The 21,892-nt window shown below is 56.1% G+C and overlaps 1 protein-coding gene across 2 annotated transcripts in view; it reads right to left on the bottom strand.

The window, feature by feature from the left end:
* The window catches only part of adcy9b (adenylate cyclase 9b), a 41,928-nt gene that overhangs the window by 15,665 nt on the left and 4,371 nt on the right, over positions 1-21,892 (bottom strand). The window lies entirely within an intron of this gene.

The raw sequence follows: 21,892 nt of genomic DNA, 5'->3' as shown, positions 1-21,892 counted from the left end.
CAGGCCAGTGGTGGCAGAATGTTGCTGTCAGACTGCCTTACTCTCTGGCTGGTGTGTGTGTGTGTGCGTGTGTGCGTGTGTGTGTGCGTGTGATTGGTGTGTGTGGCTACGAAATGAGAAGACACAAACTCAAACACGCGCATGCACATGTAACCCGTGTGACTCGATGAAACTCACTCCTCAGGTATGTAATGGGCCACCCGCATCAACGAATAGCTAGCTTTTCTCTGGCGTAGTTGGTAGTGGTGGCGCTTGGAAGTCGAGAGGTGGCGGGTTCGCCTCCCCGTGGGGGTGAACATTGGCCAGATACCTCTGACGGAGCTTGCAAGACCACGTTCGTCACACACACACACACACACATAATTACAGAGACTCATCTCCGCTCTCAGGACATGAAGTATCCTGTTCTAACAATCTCCTGATAGCTACACTCGATAACCTTTCACAATGAGAGCTTCACCAATTGAGCTCTCTCTCTCTCTCTCTGGACCTTTTGTTCTGAAAGGTGGACAGGGCCAGCAGAGTAGCACTTACCACACAACACCCTCATCCGCCCTCATCCGTCAAACCCCTTCCCCTTCACATCTCTTCCCCCACCTCTCCTCGTTCCATATCCTCCACTTCTGGGACAATGAGGGACCCTGACACCCCCCTTATCCCCCCACCACACACACACACACACACACACACACAACCCCACACCTCCAACCCTTGTCCACACCAGTAAGAGGGATCGCAGTAGAGAGAGTCTCGGTCACACACACACACACACATCAGGATGACCCTGTGTGCCACACGTCAGGACTGGAACAGAGACACACACACATTCTCACACTCAGCCCTCCCAGGGAAAGAACACGCTGGAACAGAAGCTCCCCACCGTGAAGAGAGAGGGGTGGGGTGAAAAGAGGAGAGGAGGAGGAGAGTAGAGGAGAGGAGGAGGAGAGGAGGAAGAGAGGAGGAAGAGAGGAGGAGGAGAGGAGAAAAGAGGAGGAGGAGAGGAGAAAAGAGGAGGAGAGGAGAGGAGGAGGAGGAGAGGAGGATGAGAGGAGAGGAGGAGGAGAGTAGAGGAGAGGAGGAGGAGAGGAGAGTAGAGGAGAGGAGGAGGAGGAGAGGAGAAAAGAGGAGGAGGAGAGGAGAGGAGGAGGAGAGTAGAGGAGAGGAGGAGGAGAGGAGAAAAGAGGAGACTAAAGTATAGCACGGGACACACTGACACTCAAAAACACAAACATCCACAAACACTGCTGTCCTGCACCCCCAGACTCCGCAAGGTCCCCCTGATCCTTTGGTAATGTCAATGTTCCCAATCTGGGCCAGGTAGCAAGCAGGCGGGCCGGGGGGGGGGGGGGGGGGGGAGCAGGTGGCAGGGCAGAGCTCCTGCCAGCCCCCCTTCATCCCTTTTCTCTGCCAGTTGGCAGCGCCCGGCAGTCAGCCGCCACCAAACCGGCCACTCCTTCCTCCCTACTCCCCCTCACCTCCCCCTCCAAGGATACGCATCCGCCCTCAGAGGGAAGAGGGGAAGGGGGGGAGGGGCAGGAGGCACCATGCCGTTAACATGACGGGCTTATTAGATGAGACTTAATCACCGCAGCATGGCTGGAGAGAAGGGGGCAGGGAGGGAGGGAGGGAGGGAGGCAGGGAGGGAGGCAGGGAAGGAGGGAGGGAGGGAGGCAGGGAAGGAGGGAGGGAGGGAGGCATGGAGGGAGGGAGGGAGGGAGGGAGGGAGGGAGGGAGGGAGGGAGGGAGGGAGGGAGGGAGGGAGGGAGGGAGGGAGAAGAAGAGAGAGAGAAAGAGTGAGAGGAAGAGGGAGGGAAAGAGATGAGAGGGAGGGGGGGAGAAAGCAAAGTGAGCAGCTGCACAGGCGGATTGAGACGGAGAACAGGCGATGGCTTGGAAAGAGGAGGGAGAGAGAGAGTGTGAGGTCGAGAACAGGAGAGGCGGAGAGAGTGAAAGAGTGTGAGGGAGAAAAAGAGAGAAAGAAAGAGAGAAAATGTGCCAGAAAGAAAGAAAGAGCGAAGGAGAGAAAGATTAACAGCAAGAGGGAGGACAGCTGACCAGAATAACGTCCGTGGCAAGCTGGTCATGAATGCCCTCTTCCTGCCTCCTCCTGCCTCCTCCTGCCTCCTCCTGCCTCCTCCTTCCTCCTCCTGCCTCCTCCTGCCTCCTCCTTCCTCCTCCTTCCTCCTCCTGCCTCCTCCTGCCTCCTCCTTCCTCCTCCTGCCTCCTCCTGCCTCCTCCTGCCTCCTCCTTCCTCCTCCTGCCTCCTCCTGCCTCTTCCTTCCTCCTCCTGCCTCCTCCTTCCTCCTCCTTCCTCCTCCTTCCTCCTCCTGCCTCCTCCTGCCTCCTCCTTCCTCCTCCTTCCTCCTCCTGCCTCCTCCTGCCTCCTCCTGGCTCTTCATTCCTCCTCCTTCCTCCTCCTGCCTCCTCCTTCCTCCTCCTTCCTCCTCCTGCCTCCTCCTGCTAGCGAACAGGCCAGTGCCAACAGTGGACTCATCCATTTTTCATGAGAGCATCTGCGGGAGTTGTGTAGTGTTGTTTATGACAGTAACTGGTAGGTGTGTGAGAGAGAGAGAGAGAGAGAGAGAGACAGAGAGAGAGAGAGAGAGAGAGAGAGAGAGAGAGAGAGAGGAGAGAGAGACAGACACAGAGAGAGAGAGAGAGAGAGAGAGAGAGAGAGAGAGAGGGAGAGAGAGAGAGAGAGAGAGAGAGAAAGAGATTGTAAAGGAGAATATACGTGTCTCTGTATACTGTATATACAATGTCCGTGTGTGTTGGAGGTGAGTGTGTATGTGTTGGGTGTGTGTGTGTGTGTTTGTTTGAGTGTGCGAGCATACCCTCGTCTAAGGTTTGTCATGGCTGTTTGAGGCATTTTAACAACGCATTACGAAATCATTGAAAATGGGTATGGAGACAGTATATTCCAACCTCCCTATTCAACCCTACAACCTTTATTCCACTTTGCAAATCCTTCTCCTACTAACCTGCCAACTGTCCCACAATCTTCACCCAACTTCCCTACAACCTGTCTCCAACCTCTACCTCTCCAACCTCTACCTCTCTCCTACCTCTCCTACCTCCCTACCTCTCTCCTACCTCCCTACCTCTCCAACCTCTACCTCTCTTACCTCCCTACCTCTCCCCTACCTCTCCTACCTCCCCTACCTCTCCTACCTCCCCTACCTCTCCTACCTCCCCTACCTCTCCTACCTCTCCTACCTCCCTACCTCTCCCCTACCTCCCTACCTCTTCCTACCTCCCTACCTCTCCCCTACCTCTCTACCTCTCCCCTACCTCCCTACCTCTCCCTACCTCCCTACCTCTCCTCTACCTCCCTACCTCTCCTCTACCTCCCTACCTCCCTACCTCTCCCCTACCTCTCCTCTACCTCCCTACCTCTCCCCTACCTCTCCTCTACCTCCCTACCTCTCCCCTACCTCTCCTACCTCTCCTACCTCCCTACCTCCCTACCTCTCCTCTACCTCCCTACCTCTCCCCTACCTCTCCTACCTCTCATACCTCCCTACCTCCCTACCTCTCCTACCTCCCTACCTCTCCCCTACCTCCCTACCTCTAGCTACCTCCCTACCTCTCCTCTACCTCCCTACCTCCCTACCTCTCCTCTACCTCCCTACCTCCCTACCTCTCCCCTACCTCTCCTCTACCTCCCTACCTCTCCCCTACCTCTCCCCTACCTCCCTACCTCTCCTACCTCTCCTACCTCCCTACCTCTCCCCTACCTCTCCTACCTCCCTACCTCTCCTACCTCCCTACCTCTCCCCTACCTCCCTACCTCTCCCCTACCTCCCTACCTCTCCCTACCTCCCTACCTCCCTACCTCTCCCTACCTCCCTACCTCTCCCCTACCTCCCTACCTCTCCCTACCTCCCTACCTCTCCCCTACCCCCTACTTCTCTACCTCTCCTGCTGTCAGAGACAAGCAGGTTTTAACAGACACATAGCAGCTGCTGAGAGGTTAAGAGGTGTTTTAAGTACTGTGTTAGGAACAACAGACTGTCCCCTGAATAATACATCGACCCCTGTGAATCTTGCTTCATTTCCCACAGATAGACCCTGTTGAGGTCTCACATTAAAAACACTCCACTAAAACAATCCTTGTATTCCGCTGTATAAACATCCTACACAAACACAAAACGACCTCCTCACACACACACACACACACACACACACCTCGACCCCCAAACATCTGTATCACATGCCCTTCCACTCCCTCAGGCAAACTGCCCGTCCAGGACCCCTCTCTCACAGCCCGTCACCTGCTTCCTCAGCAGGTGCCTCAGCAGGTGCTTCCTCAGCAGGTGCCTCAGCAGGTGCTGCCTCAGCAGGTGCTGCCTCAGCAGGTGCCTCAGCAGGTGCTGCCTCAGCAGGTGCTTCCTCAGCAGGTGCCTCAGCAGGTGCCTCAGCAGGTGCCTCAGCAGGTGCTGCCTCAGCAGGTGCCTCAGTAGGTGCTGCCTCAGCAGGTGCCTCAGCAGGTGCCTCAGCAGGTGCCACAGCAGGTGCCTCAGCAGGTGCTGCCTCAGCAGGTGCTGCCTCAGCAGGTGCCTCAGCAGGTGCTTCCTCAGCAGGTGCCTCAGCAGGTGCTGCCTCAGCAGGTGCTGCCTCAGCAGGTGCCTCAGCAGGTGCTGCCTCAGCAGGTGCTTCCTCAGCAGGTGCCTCAGCAGGTGCCTCAGCAGGTGCTGCCTCAGCAGGTGCCTCAGTAGGTGCTGCCTCAGCAGGTGCCTCAGCAGGTGCCTCAGCAGGTGCCACAGCAGGTGCCTCAGCAGGTGCTGCCTCAGCAGGTGCTGCCTCAGCAGGTGCCTCAGCAGGTGCTTCCTCAGAAGGTGATGGGCCTGCTCCACACTGAGGGGCTCAGAGATTAGCCCCAGCAGCAGACTGTTCTGGACCAGTAAGACCCCATACAGAAAACAAAGAGAGAGAGAGAGAGATTTATATAGAGAGAGAGAGATAGAGACAGGGAAAGATATGTATACATAGATAGAGAGACAACGAGAGAGAGAGAGAGAGAGAGACAGAGAGAGAGACAAAGAGAGAGATAGAGAGACAGAGAGAGGGAAAGGGAGAGAGATATATTTATAGAGAACGTGAGATAGAGAGACATAGAGACATAGAGAGAGAGAGAGAGAGAGAGAGAGAGAGAGAGAGAGAGAGAGAGAGAGAGAGAGAGAGAGAGAGAGAGAGAGAGTGAAGCCCCTATTACACAGCCTGTTCAGGGCAGTAATGTCTCCTCCTCACAGTTCTGTATAAAAGATTCAAACACTGAACGGGGGTTCGTTGTTGTCCTGGCATTGAGCCGGCAAAGGAGGTTATCAGAGGGGAATCGACGTCTGTGGACGTCTGTGTAAAAGGAAGAGCCGCCATGGCGAGACTACACATTAGTCTACACACACACAAGACTATCACATACTAGTCTACACACAATGATGTCAAGTCTTGAATTCCAGAACGCCGGCATGTTTGGTTCAGTGTTAACAAACAGAGCTGCCATAAAGAGTAGCATGAAAAGGCCTAGAGAGAGAGAGGGGAAAGAGAGAGAGAGGAAAGGGAGAGACAGAGTGAGAGAAAGAGAGGGGGGAGAGAGAGCGAGGGGGGAGAGAGAGCGAGGGGAGAGAGAAAGAAAGAGACAGAGAGAGAGAGAGACATAGAGAGAGAGAGAGAGAGAGACAGAGAGAGAGAGAGAGAGAGAGAGAGAGAGAGAGAGACAGAGAGAGACAGAGAGAGAGACAGAGAGAGAGAGAGACAGAGAGAGAGAGAGACAGAGAGAGAGAGAGACAGAGAGAGAGAGAGAGACAGAGAGAGAGAGAGACAGAGAGAGAGAGAGAGAGAGAGAGAGACAGAGAGAGAGAGAACACTGTTTACTGGTCAGTTCATATAAACACACAACACCTGTTTGTGTTTGCCTATTTGGGGAGAACACAAGTGTGTGTTTACTGATCACCATCTGCATGGTCTGTGTGTTAGAAACTCTAAAGTACGTGTGTGTGTGTGTGTGTTGAAGAGAGAGGGGTGTCAAATGAAGTGCTTTGTAATGAGATTATGCAGAGATTTGAAGTTGAGCTGAGCTAATGGCATTTTAATGACAGGTAAAGAACTATAGGGAGCAAAGAGCACATTCTCTCGCTCTCACACTCACAAACCCCCCCCCCCCCACACACACACACATGCACACATCATTTTGTTATTGAACACAGTTTTATTTCGAGGTACCTCATAGCCTTTAAACCGAACATAGATGTGTGTGTTTTTTTTCACCCAGTAAAGCAACATACCATCTGGCCCTCCAAATGAGCCAGCCTGTGTCATGGCAGCCTAAACTCAGGCGTGTCAAACGTCTGTATACAAACACGGAGTCCTTCTCCACGCCTCCGCCCCTCTCCTCTAAACACAGCTGACACGCTCAAGGCATTTCCCGTCTTCTTCCTCCCCCCCTAACCCTGCCGTCGCTGCATGGTCCTCCCTCCGTCTATCCACCCAGACCCCTACACCCCCCCTTCACCCAGACCCCTACACCCCCCCTTCACCCAGACCCCTACACCCCCCCCACTCAGACCCCTACACCCCCCTCACCCAGACCCCTACACCCCCCCCACTCAGACCCCTACACCCCCCCCATTCAGACCCCTACACCCCCCCCCACTCAGACCCCTACACCCCCCTCACCCAGACCCCTACACCCCCCCCCACTCAGACCCCTACACCCCCCTCACCCAGACCCCTACACCCCCCTCACCCAGACCCCTACACCCCCCCCACTCAGACCCCTACACCCCCCCTCACAGACCCCTACACCCCCCCCACTCAGACCCCTACACCCCCCCCATTCAGACCCCTACACCCCCCCCACTCAGACCCCTACACCCCCCTCACCCAGACCCCTACACCCCCCCCCCACTCAGACCCCTACACCCCCCTCACCCAGACCCCTACACCCCCCTCACCCAGACCCCTACACCCCCCCCACTCAGACCCCTACACCCCCCCTCACAGACCCCTACACCCCCCCTCACCCAGACCCCTACACCCCCCTCACCCAGACCCCTACACCCCCCCTCACCCAGACCCCTACACCCCCCTCACCCAGACCCCTACACCCCCCTCACCCAGACCCCTACACCCCCCCTCACAGACCCCTACACCCCCCCTCACAGACCCCAACACCCCCCCCACTCAGACCCCTACACCCCCCCCACTCAGACCCCTACACCCCCCTCACCCAGACCCCTACACCCCCCTCACCCAGACCCCTACACCCCCCCCACTCAGACCCCTACACCCCCCCCACTCAGACCCCTACACCCCCCTCACCCAGACCTCTACACCCCCCCCACTCAGACCCCTACACCCCCCCTCACAGACCCCTACACCCCCCCTCACCCAGACCCCTACACCCCCCTCACCCAGACCCCTACACCCCCCCTCACCCAGACCCCTACACCCCCCTCACCCAGACCCCTACATCCCCCCACCCAGACCCCTACACCCCCCTCACCCAGACCCCTACACCCCCCTCACCCAGACCCCTACACCCCCCCTCACAGACCCCTACACCCCCCCTCACCCAGACCCCTACACCCCCCCTCACCCAGACCCCTACACCCCCCTCACCCAGACCCCTACACCCCCCCTCACAGACCCCTACACCCCCCCTCACCCAGACCCCTACACCCCCCCTCACAGACCCCTACACCACCCCACTCAGACCCCTACACCCCCTCACGGACCTCTACACCCCCCTCACCCAGACCTCTACACCCCCTCACCCAGACCCCTACACCCCCCTCACTCAGGTTAGGGTTAGTGAGTCAGTAGTCCTTACTAGGGTTAGGGTTAGTGAGTCAGTAGTCCTTACTAGTCATTGAGAATGAATCACTGTGGGCTGATACTTGATCAGTGGGGGTAAATCGTGCTAGTTGGCGCTCGCATGAAACACATTCAGCAAACTCCACACACAACCTCTCCTCCTCCTCCCTCTCCTCCTGCACTCCTCCTCTCTCCACATCCTCCACCCCTCTCCTCCTTCTCGCTCCACATCCTCCAGCCCTCTCCTCCTTCTCGCTCCACATCCTCCAGCCCTCTCCTCCTTCTCGCTCCACATCCTCCAGCCCTCTCCTCCTTCTCGCTCCACATCCTCCAGCCCTCTCCTCCTCCTCTCTCCACATCCTCCACCCCTCTCCTCCTCCCCTCTCCACATCCTCCACCCCTCTCCTCCTCCTCTCTCCACATCCTCCACCCCTCTCCTCCTCCTCTCTCCACATCCTCCACCCCTCTCCTCCTCCCCTCTCCACATCCTCCACCCCTCTCCTCCTCCTCTCTCCACATCCTCCACCCCTCTCCTCCTCCTCTTTCCACATCCTCCACCCCTCTCCTCCTCCTCTCTCCACATCCTCCACCCCTCTCCTCCTCCCCTTTCCACATCCTCCACCCCTCTCCTCCTCCTCTCTCCTCATCCTCCACCCCTCTCCTCCTCCTCTCTCCACATCCTCCACCTCCCCTCTCCACATCCTCCACCCCTCTCCTCCTCCCCTCTCCACATCCTCCACCCCTCTCCTCCTCCCCTCTCCACATCCTCCAGCCCTCTCCTCTTCCTGCTCCAACCCGCTGACTGGCTGGCTGACTGGGTGGTTTCCGCTCCCAGGGCCTCATGGCGGGGGTGGATGATTTCAATGTGTGTCGGGCGAGCGCCAGGCCTCAGAGGATTGTTCAGAGTCACAGTGGATAAAGAGGAAGTCACTACCGTGCCTATTCTACAGCTTTGTGTACTCTGGCCATTTCAAGTGGAGTGCGAGATAGAGAGAGAGAGAGAGAGAGAGAGAGAGAGAGAGACTGAGAGAGAGAGAGAGAGACTGAGAGAGAGAGAGAGAGACTGAGAGAGAGAGAGAGAGAGAGAGAGAGAGAGACTGAGAGAGAGAGAGAGAGAGAGAGAGACAGAGAGAGAGAGAGAGAGAGAGAGAGAGAGAGAGAGAGATGAAAGCCCTGTGTCGTATCACGGATCCACAGAAAGAAAGCGTTGGACGAATGGAGAGGGGAAGCAAAGTAAAGAAACATTGATTTGAGGTGGAGACAAGAGGCCTGTCTGGAGGATTCAACCAGTAATACATCAAACAAGGGCCACCTCCCCCTCCACACACACACACACACACACAGAGACACAGACACAGAGACACAGGCACAGCTGTGACTGTGGGAAACCTCTGGGCCATAAAGCCCGGTTACCACAGTAGGCAGCTGGAGAGACCTGTCATTTATGGGAGCCAGAGAGAACAGCAGAACCCTGGGGGGCATGGAGGGGCATGGAGGGGCATGGAGGGGGCATGGAGGGCATGGAGGGGCATGGAGGGCATGGAGGGGCATGGAGGGGGCATGGAGGGGCATGGAGGGGCATGGAGGGGCATGGAGGGCATGGAGGGGCATGGAGGGGTATGGAGGGGTATGGAGGGCATGGAGGGGGCATGGAGGGGGCATGGAGGGGTATGGAGGGGGCATGGAGGGCATGGAGGGGCATGGAGGGGGCATGGAGGGGGCATGGAGGGGCATGGAGGGGGCATGGAGGGGGCATGGAGGGGCATGGAGGGGGCATGGAGGGGCATGGAGGGGCATGGAGGGGGCATGGAGGGCATGGAGGGCATGGAGGGGGCATGGAGGGGGCATGGAGGGGTATGGAGGGCATGGAGGGGCATGGAGGGGCATGGAGGGGGCATGGAGGGGTATGGAGGGGTATGGAGGGCATGGAGGGGCATGGAGGGGCATGGAGGGGCATGGAGGGGGCATGGAGGGGCATGGAGGGGCATGGAGGGGGCATGGAGGGGCATGGAGGGGCATGGAGGGGGCATGGAGGGGCATGGAGGGGCATGGAGGGGGCTTGGAGGGCATGGAGGGGCATGGAGGGGGCATGGAGGGGCATGGAGGGGGCATGGAGGGGGCATGGAGGGGCATGGAGGGGCATGGAGGGGGCATGGAGGGGGCATGGAGGGGCATGGAGGGGCATGGAGGGGCATGGAGGGGCATGGAAGGGCATGGAAGGGCATGGAGGGGGCTTGGAGGGCATGGAGGGGCATGGAGGGGGCATGGAGGGGCATGGAGGGGGCATGGAGGGGGCATGGAGGGGTATGGAGGGCATGGAGGGGCATGGAGGGCATGGAGGGGCATGGAGGGGGCATGGAGGGGGCATGGAGGGCATGGAGGGGCATGGAGGGCATGGAGAGGGCATGGAGGGGCATGGAGGGGGCATGGAGGGGCATGGAGGGGCATGGAGGGGCATGGAGGGGCATGGAGGGCATGGAGGGGCATGGAGGGCATGGAGGGGCATGGAGGGGCATGGAGGGGCATGGAGGGGGCATGGAGGGGCATGGAGGGGCATGGAGGGGGCATGGAGGGGCATGGAGGGGGCATGGAGGGGCATGGAGGGGCATGGAGGGTCATGGAGGGGGCATGGAGGGGCATGGACGGGGCATATTCAAATAAATGTGCCTGATAACGACCCATTAATTTGAATCAGGTGTGTTTTAGGAGGGAAACGTCTAAAACATGCAGGGCAGGGGGTCCCGAGGACCAGGATTGAGAACCACTGGTGTAGAAGGGACACAGTTAACAGTGGTGTAGAGGGGACACAGTTAACAGTGGTGTAGAGGGGACACAGTTAACAGTGGTGTAGAGGGGACACAGTTAACAGTTGTGTACAGGGGACACAGTTAACAGTGGTGTAGAGGGGACACAGTTAACAGTGGTGTAGAGGGAACACAGTTAACAGTGGTGTAGAGGGGACACAGTTAACAGTGGTGTAGAGGGGACACAGTTAACAGTGGCGTAGAGGGGACACAGTTAACAGTGGTGTAGAGGGGACACAGTCAACAGTGGTGTAGAGCAACATGCGCAAAGAAGCATGTCCACCAAGTCTATAAGTAACTTGTTCTTCCTGCAATGTGACACTTCACAGTGATAGTGTTGAGCACGCTCTGTGGGAGCAGGAAGTGTGCCCGCTGCACTACTCAGTGCCCTTGGACACAAACCCCGCGGGAAAAACCAATTCACCGCTAAGGAGGCCAAGAAAACATGTGAGGAACGCAGAAAGCGGGCCGTTGTGAATTCACGGCTTAGTGTTAATAATGCCCGACTCCGCTTGGCTCAATTGTCATTATGCATAATAAGCCTGTTTCATTTTCACTGTGATGATGAGTAAATGGGATTAATGGCCTCTGGGCACAATGAACGGAAACATGAGCTGGTTGGCAGTGGAGGGGAGGAGGGGGGGGGGGGCACAGGGGTGGGAGGGGGGCAGGAGGGGAGGGGGGGTGAGAGCTGAAACAATCGGGTCCTTACGACGGAGCGAGGGATTTCGTTTGAGGGCAGGGCGCCGAGCGCGCCGGGTGGCGGTGTCGCCGGGTGGCGGTGTCGCCGGGTGGGGTTCGGGGATGGAATCGGTGTCGCTCGTGGTCACCTCGACAGCATCGGGGTGAACTGGCTCGCCGGAGTGTTCTCTCATTCAGAATTCACACCTGCTGTTTGTCACACCAGCTCCCCCGCCGATCGCTCTAACGAGCAGCTCTGAGGAGAGGCCACACACAGAGGCATGGGGTGCTGCCCCGTGTGTGTGCGTGTGGGGGTGTGCGTGTGTGTGTGGGGGTCTGAGGGTAAGGGAATGATTGGATCTGGGTGTGTGTGTGCGTGTCTGTGTGTGTCTGTGTGTGTGTGTGTGTGTGTGAGGAGACAGTGTTGGAGGAAGACTCCAGTAGAGGTGTATCATCGCCCACGACCTCGGAAATAGCTTTCTAAGACTTGCCGTCTGTCATTTAGGACCTAAAAATAAAGTGCCACTTGCATGTGGGAGAGAGCAGGGAAACCTGCCGGAGGTGTTTGTTCAATCCCGACAGAGAGCGTACATGTGTTGCATGAGACCAGAGAGAATGAACCGAGTTTGGCTCAGACCTCAGGGACGCTGTCCATCAGTTAGGCCCCCTCTGACAGACTCTGACCCTCGCACCCCCTCTGTAGACTGGTTGCCATGGTTAGGTCGGTTCTGTGGGCAATGTCCTCCCTCCTCCCATGTGTTCTGCTGAGGCTGCCATTCGGACTCCCTGCCAGCTGGGGCACCTCTCCCTCTCCCTCTCCCTCTCCCTCTCCCTCTCCCTCTCCCTCTCCCTCTCCCTCTCCCTCTCTCTCTCTCTCTCTCTCTCTCTCTCTCTGTCTCTGTCTCTCTCTCTCTCTCTCTCTCTCACCTCTCTCCCCCTCTCTCTCTCTCTCTCTCTCTATCTCTCTCTCTCTCTCTTGCCCTCTCTCTATCTCTCTCTCTCTCTCTTGCCCTCTCTCTTTCTCTCTCTCTCCCTCTCTCTCTCTCCCTCTCCCCCTCTCGCTCTCTCTTGCCCTCTGTAGCAGGTTCATGTCTGGTCTAGCGGACATGGTGTAAAGAGATAACCTCAGCATGGTTGCCCTCCTGACAACAGATATGTGACGCCTGCCAGAGGAATCAGGTGGCACTGACGTCCTACATCTGATGGGGCGTTGCCCAAATCTGCAGAGTCGTCGGGAGAGAGATCTGGAAACGGAAGGGGAAAAACCAAACAGCCGTTGTCCCCCAAGGAGAAGCCTTACTCCTCCTTCTCCTCCTCCCCCTGATTTACAGAATAATTATAGTCAAGAATGAATCATTCTCTACAGAACCACCATGGCCGAGCAGTGCATGGACACACCACATTACACACACACACACACACACCACCAGTTTAAGGGGAGGAGAGGCTCTCCCTTGCTTGTCTGTGCACGCAGTATCTCATAGGTCTGTTACCGTCTTCCGACCGTCTGTTATGGTTTGTTACTGTCTCTTATCATCTGTTACTGTCGGTTACCCTACCGTTACCAATGGTTACCGTCTGTTACTATCAACTACTGTGTACTACTGTCTGCTACTGTCTACTACTGTACACAGGGGAGAGGATACCTACAGAAAAACGTGTAATACCAGACTTGGTCCCCAAGAAGACCCCAGTCCGAACTGTTTTTATTATTACTGCTTTCTCTGGAATGTACTTTTCCTCCTGCTTCTGTGATCTCCTCTTCTTTACTGCTTTTCAGGAGGGTTACATTGAAAAACATCGAGTTAAGAAGCCTCCACATAAAAGGTTACTTGAAGAACAGGCCGCTTCCCCCGGCAGAGCAAAGATGAAACAAAATGGCGGAAAGGAAATGGAGAGAATTCCCGACCCACGCAAACCCCACTGGTCTGAAGTGTACTTCTCAGATGTGGCAGCGTTGCTGTGAGAGCTGTGTGAACAGAAGCTAAAGCGGAGCAGCTGGCCGCCGCCGCCTTCTCCTGGGCTGAACGGGCCACCTACCCCCCCCTCTCCTCGCCAGCTCAAGCCCAGGCCGCTCGACCAATGACCTTCCCTCAGACTGTCCAGCCAAACAGCCAAACAGCCAAACAGTCTCCCCAGAGCTCCCCACAAAATGGCTCCTTCCCATTTTCCTCCCCAGTCTGCCCTACAGGAGAAAACAGTCACATCCTCTGACTGCTACTATGCTAAGCTGCGAAGTTGGGTAAAAAGCCACAAGGGAACCTGGCTGTGGGGGGTGGGGGTTGTGTGTGTGTGTGTGTGTGCTGGAATAGCCTGTTTGACCCCTCCCTCTGGGCCAGCCCTGTCAGACCACATCTGTATATTTGAATGAATTCATTTCAAAGGGATTCCAAATAGCATTTCTAACCCAGGTCGGATCTTGCATACGAGGATGAATAATTCATCGCTCAGCACTCTTTGGACGTACTGCTGCACCCCGAACGCACACAAGAGTGTTTGCTGCCTGGGCGTCTTTTTGTGACGAATGTGAGACCAGCTGGCACACAGATCAGCACTCGACAACAACAGGGAGCCCCAGTTCTTGCTGAGCACTAGAGCCGGGCGATGGAGCAAGAATTGGTGAGCTTGAACACACTGTGCTGCTGCTGCTGCTGTAACGTTCTGCTAATCGCCCCCATCAGGGAGTCATGATGGCTGAGCGGTGAGGGAGTCGGGCTAGTAATCAGAAGGTTGCCGGATCGATTTCCCGCCGTGCTAATGACGTTGTGTCCTTGGGCAAGGCACTTCGCCCTACTTGCCTCGGGGGGAATGTCCCTGTACTTACTGTAGGTCGCTCTGGATAAGAGCGTCTGCTAAATGACTAAATGTAAATCACGAGGCTCAAACTGACTGGGAATGGCGCCTGATATGCAGATATGTAAGGCTGTCCCTAGTGGGGGTCAAGAGGTCGCGCTGTGGCCCCCTGGAAGAACACATCTACAGTACCAGTCAAAATGTGTCCAAACTTCTGACTGGTACTGTAGATTTGGGAATGTGCTCTGTGTATCACGGCTCACGCACAGAGGTAGACCCAGATGCAGACTCAGACACCGGAGGTAGCTTCCAAGAACAACGGGGTTTATTTAAGGCAGAGTAGTCGGGGACAGGCAGGTGATCAGTACACAGGCTGGCGGCGAAGGTACAATCCGGTATCAGGTAGAGTGGTCGTGGACAGGCAGGTGATCGGTGCACAGGCTGGCGGCGAAGGTACAATCCGGTATCAGGTAGAGTGGTCGTGGACAGGCAGGTGATCGGTGCACAGGCTGGCGGCAAAGGTACAATCCGGTATCGGGTGGAGTGATCGTGGACAGGCAGGTACGAGGTCTAAGCACGGGAAATCTGAGCACAAGGCAGGAACAGAACAGGTAACAGGTACGCAGGAACGCTCGGTAGGAACACACAAGACGAACTGGCACAGGACAAACATAACCCAACAGACTAAATACCCCACTAACGAGCAGACGAGACACACCTGGAGGAGGCGGGGCCAAACAAAACAGGGGAACACACAGGACGTGACACTGTGAGCGAGTAAGCAGACACTGGTCTCCAAACTCTGTTATGACCGCGTCACCTGCGGACCGTTTCCCCTGCCTTGTGCATCATGCGTGGACTGGGTACTGTTTAACGGCATGTTTTGGTGGTTACTTTCTCTGTACTGTCCAGCTAATGTTTATAAATGCCATCTGAGAATCATGTTATTCACTCACGCCGACCACTCTGCCGTGGAATGGTTTTGTGATCCGAGCTCGTCTAATAAAAAAAGTGAACCGTTTTCCATTGTGGTGCATTCCTTGGCCTACACTTCCGACAGAAAAAAATCATTGAACAGCGCCCCTGTTAGTGACACAACTAGGCTGGCTGATTCACAAGCTGATTGGCTGGCTGGCTGTCCGAAGGGGCCAACCATCAACGACAATCTCGGTCTGTCTGTCAGGCCATAGGCTACTCCTGTATGCTTCACTTTTCCTATTGGTTGCTGTGCTTGGTTGCGATATGAGAAAAGGATCCCTAGGGCTCATTGGGCTTTTATTGCCACTGTAGGTAGCTGCAGTGAAATCAATCAGTGTTGTTGTGCTCTTGGTCTGCCTTCCCCTCCTCTAAACTCAATCACCTCCAGTTCGCCACCCCCTCTCAGCCCCCCCCCACCGGTGCTAGATCGAGATGAAAGTGTGTCGCCGGCTCGCCTGCAGTGGCCCGAGCGTGTCGTGTAACAGGACACCTCCCAGATCTATTCACCCGCAGTCTTGGAAACCATCACAGCAGCTGCCACTACGACCACAAACTCTCTACACTCTTTCTCAAACTCTCTCTCTCAAACAGTCTCTCAGACTCTCTCTCTTTCTCAAACTCTCTCAAACAGTCTCTCAGACTCTCTCTCTCTCTCTCTCTCTCTCTCTCTCTCTCTCTCTCTCTCTCTCTCTCTCTCTCTCTCTCTCTCTCTCTCTCTCTCTCTCTCTCTCTCTCTCTCTCTCTCTCTCTCTCTCTCTCTCTCTCTCTCTCTCTCTGTCTCTCTCTCTCTCTCTCCCTCTCTCTCTCTCTCTCTCCACTCTCTCCACTGTCTCTCTTTCACTCTCTCTGTACATCCACCAGAGTACGCTTGTTCACCTGATCCATCACTCGACTGTGGGTGTGCGTGCATACTGATTGGATGTCATCAGCCAGCCCAAAATGTGATGTCACCTATTTTCTGGGAATCAGAGCGAGGCTTGAGGAGTCATGGTCCTTCTTGGGTCCAGGTCAGCTGATCAGCCGGGATCTGGCCTTTTCAGTCCCTGGCGACAGAGCGTAGTGACACACACTTGCACACGCTGTTAAATCCAGAGGCACGAGTGTCTACACACACACACACACACACACATCTACCCCATTTCTGCGGTCTCCCTCCTGCAGTGGGCCGGCGCGTCCCTCTGCAGCCAAACCCAGAGGACCCAGCACCTCCCCGGGCTGCTCCACGCCGACCTACAGCCCTGCTAATAAAAAGCGTGCTCCACTTTCCCTCCGCCATCCCTCCTCCCCCTCCTATTCCTTCTCTCGCTCCATTTCCCCCGGGGCTCACTCGCCCGCCCCCTCCCAGGTTCTCGTTCTCGTCCTCGTTCAAGGTCACGGGTGGCGAGTCTTGGCAGGGGGGACTCGACGCGACGCAACACCGCCGCGCAGTCCAGCGATGGCCGTGTACGCTCGTCGACGGAGGGGCGAGCGGGCGGGTGGTTGGAGGGGGTGCAGTGGCAGGTGGGCGGGGGGGCGGGGCTTGAGCCAGTGTGTCTGTCGCAAAACACATATGGCCCCGCTCCCCCCTCCCCCAGGGTAAAGGGAGGACAGACACAGACAATGAGCTGCTGTCAAGGTCTTCGCAGCGTGTCCGGATCAATTCCAATTGAGCCAATAGATTAAAATTCAGAAAACGCTCCTTGAAGGCTAAAGAAAGGGGAAAGAGGTGAACGGATGACCAGAATCGAACCAGAATCCAAATTCACTCCTTCATCTCTGTTCCTCCCACGTTCAAAGCTTTGGGGTCTAAATGGCATCCTGTTCCTGTTTGAAGAACACGAAACACAGTATTGATTATGATCAATATTCATACAAATTCATTCCTTCAACCTGCTATTCTCCCCCCCCCCCATTTCTCTCCTCTCAAAAGCCCTAGTCTTAGCCAACACTCCACAACATCAAAACCAAAAAGAACCCCAGTTCTTGTCAGATTAATGCCCGCTCCATAAATTCCATAAATTCTTCATAGACCCCCTTGGCAGAGCGGTTAAAGGGATTCAATATTTCAATTTTTACGCATAAAAAGAGAGAGAGAGAGAGAGAGAGATAAAGAGAGAGAGAGAGAGAGAGAGAGAGATAAGGATGAACGTCACCTGACGTGTTTGAGTAATAGCGCTCGTGTGAGGGGGGGTAACGGGCGGTAGGGGGGGTACCCAACGGTAATTACTGACATTAATCACGTTAGTCCACCAGATCCCTCTGGTCCTGCCTGATTAGAAGCCTTGCCAAGGGGGCTGCAGCTTGCCTGTGCTCAGCAGTTAAGCTGGGAGAAGGTCATGGGAGGGCCGCATGGCTGACACCTGATCACCTCCCCTCATCGTGCTGTGAGGAGCCTCGCAGGCCGTGAGCCTACAGCAGACAGCCCCCTTATGTTCCCCTTCAATATTCAGACTGGATGAGGACACATTTACCAGACGCTCTTATCCAGAGCGACTTGAAGTAAGTACAGGGACATTCTCCCCGAGGTAAGTTGGGTGAAGTGCTTTGCCCAAGGACACAACGTCATATGGCACGGCAGGAAATCGATCCGGCAACCTTCTGATTACTAGCCTGACTCCCTCACCGCTCAGCCATCTGACACTGAAATACTCGAGCAGCCAAATGTCAACGAGAGACTCCTAAGTCGGAGAAAGGACTGAATGAGGGCGTTTGACCGTGATTCCACATGCATTCGTTTTGTACACATTTGACGGCGTTCTTCATTCAAATGTTCTTGCATCTTATGGTCAATCTTTCAATCACCCCTTTTACTGACAGTGCATATTTATCTTTCTTTATATATTTCCTTTTTACTACCTAGCAAAGCAAATTGTCTGTATGTGTAAACGTACTCTGCAATAAACTGGATTCGGAACTTTCTCCGTCGTAATCATCTCCTTCTCCACTGAAGCACTGTGCACTCGCATCACCTGGTCAACACCCCCCCCCCCCACCCCCCGCCCCCGCGACCCCTCATTCCGATAGGCTGGAGGATAACCATCGCCATGTCTGCTCTCTCCTCAGTCCGTCGTCAGGGAGACCGATAACAGCCCCATCCTGGCATTCCGACGGCTGTGATTGTCCGCAGGTGCCGTCAGTCTGATTTAGCTCTGGAGGCAGAGCGACGCCAGGTACTTTCCAGAGAAAGAGCTCAAAATAGCCCCACTTAGCCCCCCCCCTTCCTACTTCCACCCAGATAAACACCAATACAGCGACTCACCCCGCATGGTAACAGGAAGTCACACACACACACATCCCTGTACACCACACACACACACACACACACATCTCTTATCACTAAGGACACTTACTAGCTCCTTTTGAAGGATTCTCCTCCATTTTCTCAAATAGATGAGATTCCTGTTTTGGCTCGTATCCACCCTTCTGTTGTCAGGTAACGACCTTTCTTTCTTGAGAGAAAAACCGCGGGCGTCCAACTCGAGTTACGAAAAGGAAAACAGCCCAAACGGAAAGGTTGTCCGACCCTTGGTATCCGACACTGGCCTGAGTGGAACTCTCCTTCCCCAACGCAGGGCCCGGGGCCAAGACACATGCCTCAGGATCGGCCCTCAGGGGCCAAACAGGATGCACCTGGGACACTGCTCAGAGAGCCAGAGCGAGCCACAACATGCCACAAAGCACCCGAGTCGGGCCGACGACAAACAGCATTAAATTAGCTTCAAAGTACAAAGCTGCCGATTGAGAAGACGGTCGAAGCGCGGCCTTGTCGTGGCCCGGGGATGGAAGCTTTGAAAAGAGCTGACGTGGAGCCTGGGCACAGAGACAGATATTGAACTCGAAAGAACATTAAGAACAAGGAAGGAGGGCAGAGGAACAACGTTTGGCGCCTGGGTCAAAGTGATTTCCTTTCAGGGATGGGCATCTCCGCTGCCAGGACCCACAACTCTCCAGTGATTTATCCCAGCCGGTGGCAAGACGGCGGTGAGACGGCGGTGAGAGACTTCCCCTGGCCAGGGACCGCAGGGAGAGAGAGAGGATAAATCTCGAGAGGCGAGGAGGAGGAGACGGGGGAAGGGAGTGAACGACACAATTATCCTCGGAAAAAGAGAGGAAGGAAGAGGTATAGGAGTGCAAGTGGCCTGGGGTAGGGAGTTCCCCCCCGGGGATTGAAGAGAAGTGGAGAGGAATGTGAGCTCGCAAATCACTTCCCCAGGCCTGTGTGGCAAAGGACGCCCTCCAAACCCCCCCCCCCCGTCATCTTCTTGGAGAGGAGGGGGGGTGGAGGGGGGGGGACCCAGGACGAATCAGGGCAACGCTGCACAAGCCAGCGGCAAGCATGTTTGACAGCAGGCTGCAACCTGTGAACCGTCCAGGGTTTGGTGTCTTGTTATGCAATGTTACTGTGGCCTCACTGTAACGTGAGTCACGGCAGCGGATGAAAAGGAAGACGAGGAAAAAGAAGAAGAAGGGCAAACACAATGACGAGAGAGAGACAGCGAGTTCAAACGCCCCCATCAGAGACGGTGTGAAATGGTTTAACTGACTGTACATGCGCACGCGCGCGCGCCTGTCTGTGACCGAGGAGGGCAGCAGGAAGAAATGTGCTGGTGTGTATGAAAGAAAGAGAGCAAGATAGGGAGAGAGAGACAGAAACGGAGGGGGGGAGGGGGGATGGGAGAGGACGGGAGAGGAGAGGAGGGGGATGGGAGGAGGATCGGAGAGGGAGGCAGATTGAAAGGGAACACCACACAGACGCTCCAGGACAGTCATCTAGGGAGCGTTTAGCAGACACCATTTTAACTGTTCTAAAAGGGAGCGCAAAGGAGGAGGACTTTGCCATAAAAAAAACTGTCAACTGAAACTGTCATTTTGGTTTTCAGGGTCTCTCATAAATGCAGACTGTGTGCGTGCGTGTGTGTGTAAGAGGGTGAAACGGACTCAAGGGCTGTCTGACTTACAGTAACAATGAGACAAGCAGAGCTTTCCAGCTGACCAGCTTTGTCTGCTGAGCTCCCCCCGGACACACACACACACACGCGCGCACACACACACGCACACACACACGCACACACGCACGCACGCACACACACACACACACACACGCACACAGACACACCTACCAGTTCTGAAGTCATGACACTACTAACATTTGTCCTCTGACCACACAGAGACCCACAGGTATCTACCCCTCCCACCCCCCCCTCCTTCCAGCCTGGAAACGGCTGTCTCCCCTTTCAGAGGTGAAGGACTGTGGGAAGAGAGTGAAGTCACTTCTCCAGAAGGTGCTGCATGCTGGGGGGGTGGGGGGGGGGAGCGGTGTGTGTTCATTAGATATGACTCCATAACAACACGCTGGCAACAACAGGCCTGAACCAACCCGAGTGGCGCTTGTCTGGGGCGCCGCACGTTGACCAGACATGTGTAACCTTCACCGAGAGAGAGAGAGAGAGAGAGAGAGAGAGAGAGAGAGAGAGAGAGAGAGAGAGAGAGAGAGAGAGAGAGAGGGAGAAACAGACATAGACAGACAAATATCCAAGCCCACATTTCCACATTTGATTTAAGTTTGGGTTCATACCCCCTTGGCGCAACAGTTCACCTTTTCAACCCCACTGTATTCAGGGGCCCTAACTTGATCAGATGAAGAGATAATGGAGTCGACTGGTCCATGCATGATGAAAAGAACGATTATACCCACATTTATCTCCGCTGCTGACATTTGCATAAATACATAAAATAAAAGCAAATTGCAGTACTCTCTCTCTCTTTCTCTCTCGTCATGCAGTTTAGATGAACGAGAAAGAGGCGGAGAACGAGACTGGGGGAGGGAGAGAGAGGGTGAGAGATGAAACGGCTGGCAGATCTCCATGAGGGGGGGCGGGGTGAGGGGGGGTTGCATAAGGCCTAAGGCACTCCCTGGAGTTCAGTAACAGGGTAGCAGAACAACAGAACACCCTGGGGTGTGAGAGCAGGGTGAGGGGGGAGCAGGGTGAGGGGAGCAGGGTGAGGGGAGAGCAGGGTGAGGGGGGGGCAGGGTGAGGGGAGAGCAGGGTGAGGGGAGAGCAGGGTGAGGGGAGAACAGGTTGAGGGGGGAGCAGGGTGAGGGGAGAGCAGGGTGAGGGGAGAGCAGGGTGAGGGGAGAGCAGGTTGAGGGGGGAGCAGGGTGAGGGGAGAGCAGGGTGAGGGGAGAGCAGGGTGAGGGGGGAGCAGGGTGAGGGGAGAGCAGGGTGAGGGGAGAGCAGGTTGAGGGGGGAGCAGGGTGAGGGGAGAGCAGGGTGAGGGGAGAGCAGGGTGAGGGGGGGGCAGGGTGAGGGGAGAGCAGGGTGAGGGGAGAGCAGGGTGAGGGGAGAGCAGGTTGAGGGGGGAGCAGGGTGAGGGGAGAGCAGGGTGAGGGGAGAGCAGGGTGAGGGGAGAGCAGGTTGAGGGGGGAGCAGGGTGAGGGGAGAGCAGGTTGAGGGGGGAGCAGGGTGAGGGGAGAGCAGGGTGAGGGGGGAGCAGGGTGAGGGGAGCAGGGTGAGGGGGGAGCAGGGTGAGGGGAGAGCAGGGTGAGGGGGGAGCAGGGTGAGGGGAGAGCAGGGTGAGGGGAGAGCAGGGTGAGGGGAGCAGGGTGAGGGGGGAGCAGGGTGAGGGGGGAGCAGGGTGAGGGGGGAGCAGGGTGAGGGGAGAGCAGGGTGAGGGGAGCAGGGTGAGGGGAGAGCAGGGTGAGGGGGGAGCAGGGTGAGGGGAGAGCAGGGTGAGGGGGGAGCAGGGTGAGGGGGGAGCAGGATGAGGGGAGAGGAGGGTGAGGGTGGAGCAGGGTGAGGGGGGAGCAGGTTGCTGTCATGTAGTTTTCTTCACTTCAAAGA

This window comes from Hypomesus nipponensis, chromosome 17 (genome assembly GCF_054491055.1).
Source record: "Hypomesus nipponensis isolate SF chromosome 17, ASM5449105v1, whole genome shotgun sequence".
NCBI lineage: Eukaryota > Metazoa > Chordata > Actinopteri > Osmeriformes > Osmeridae > Hypomesus > Hypomesus nipponensis.
This window is presented reverse-complemented; position numbering and strand designations above follow the sequence as displayed.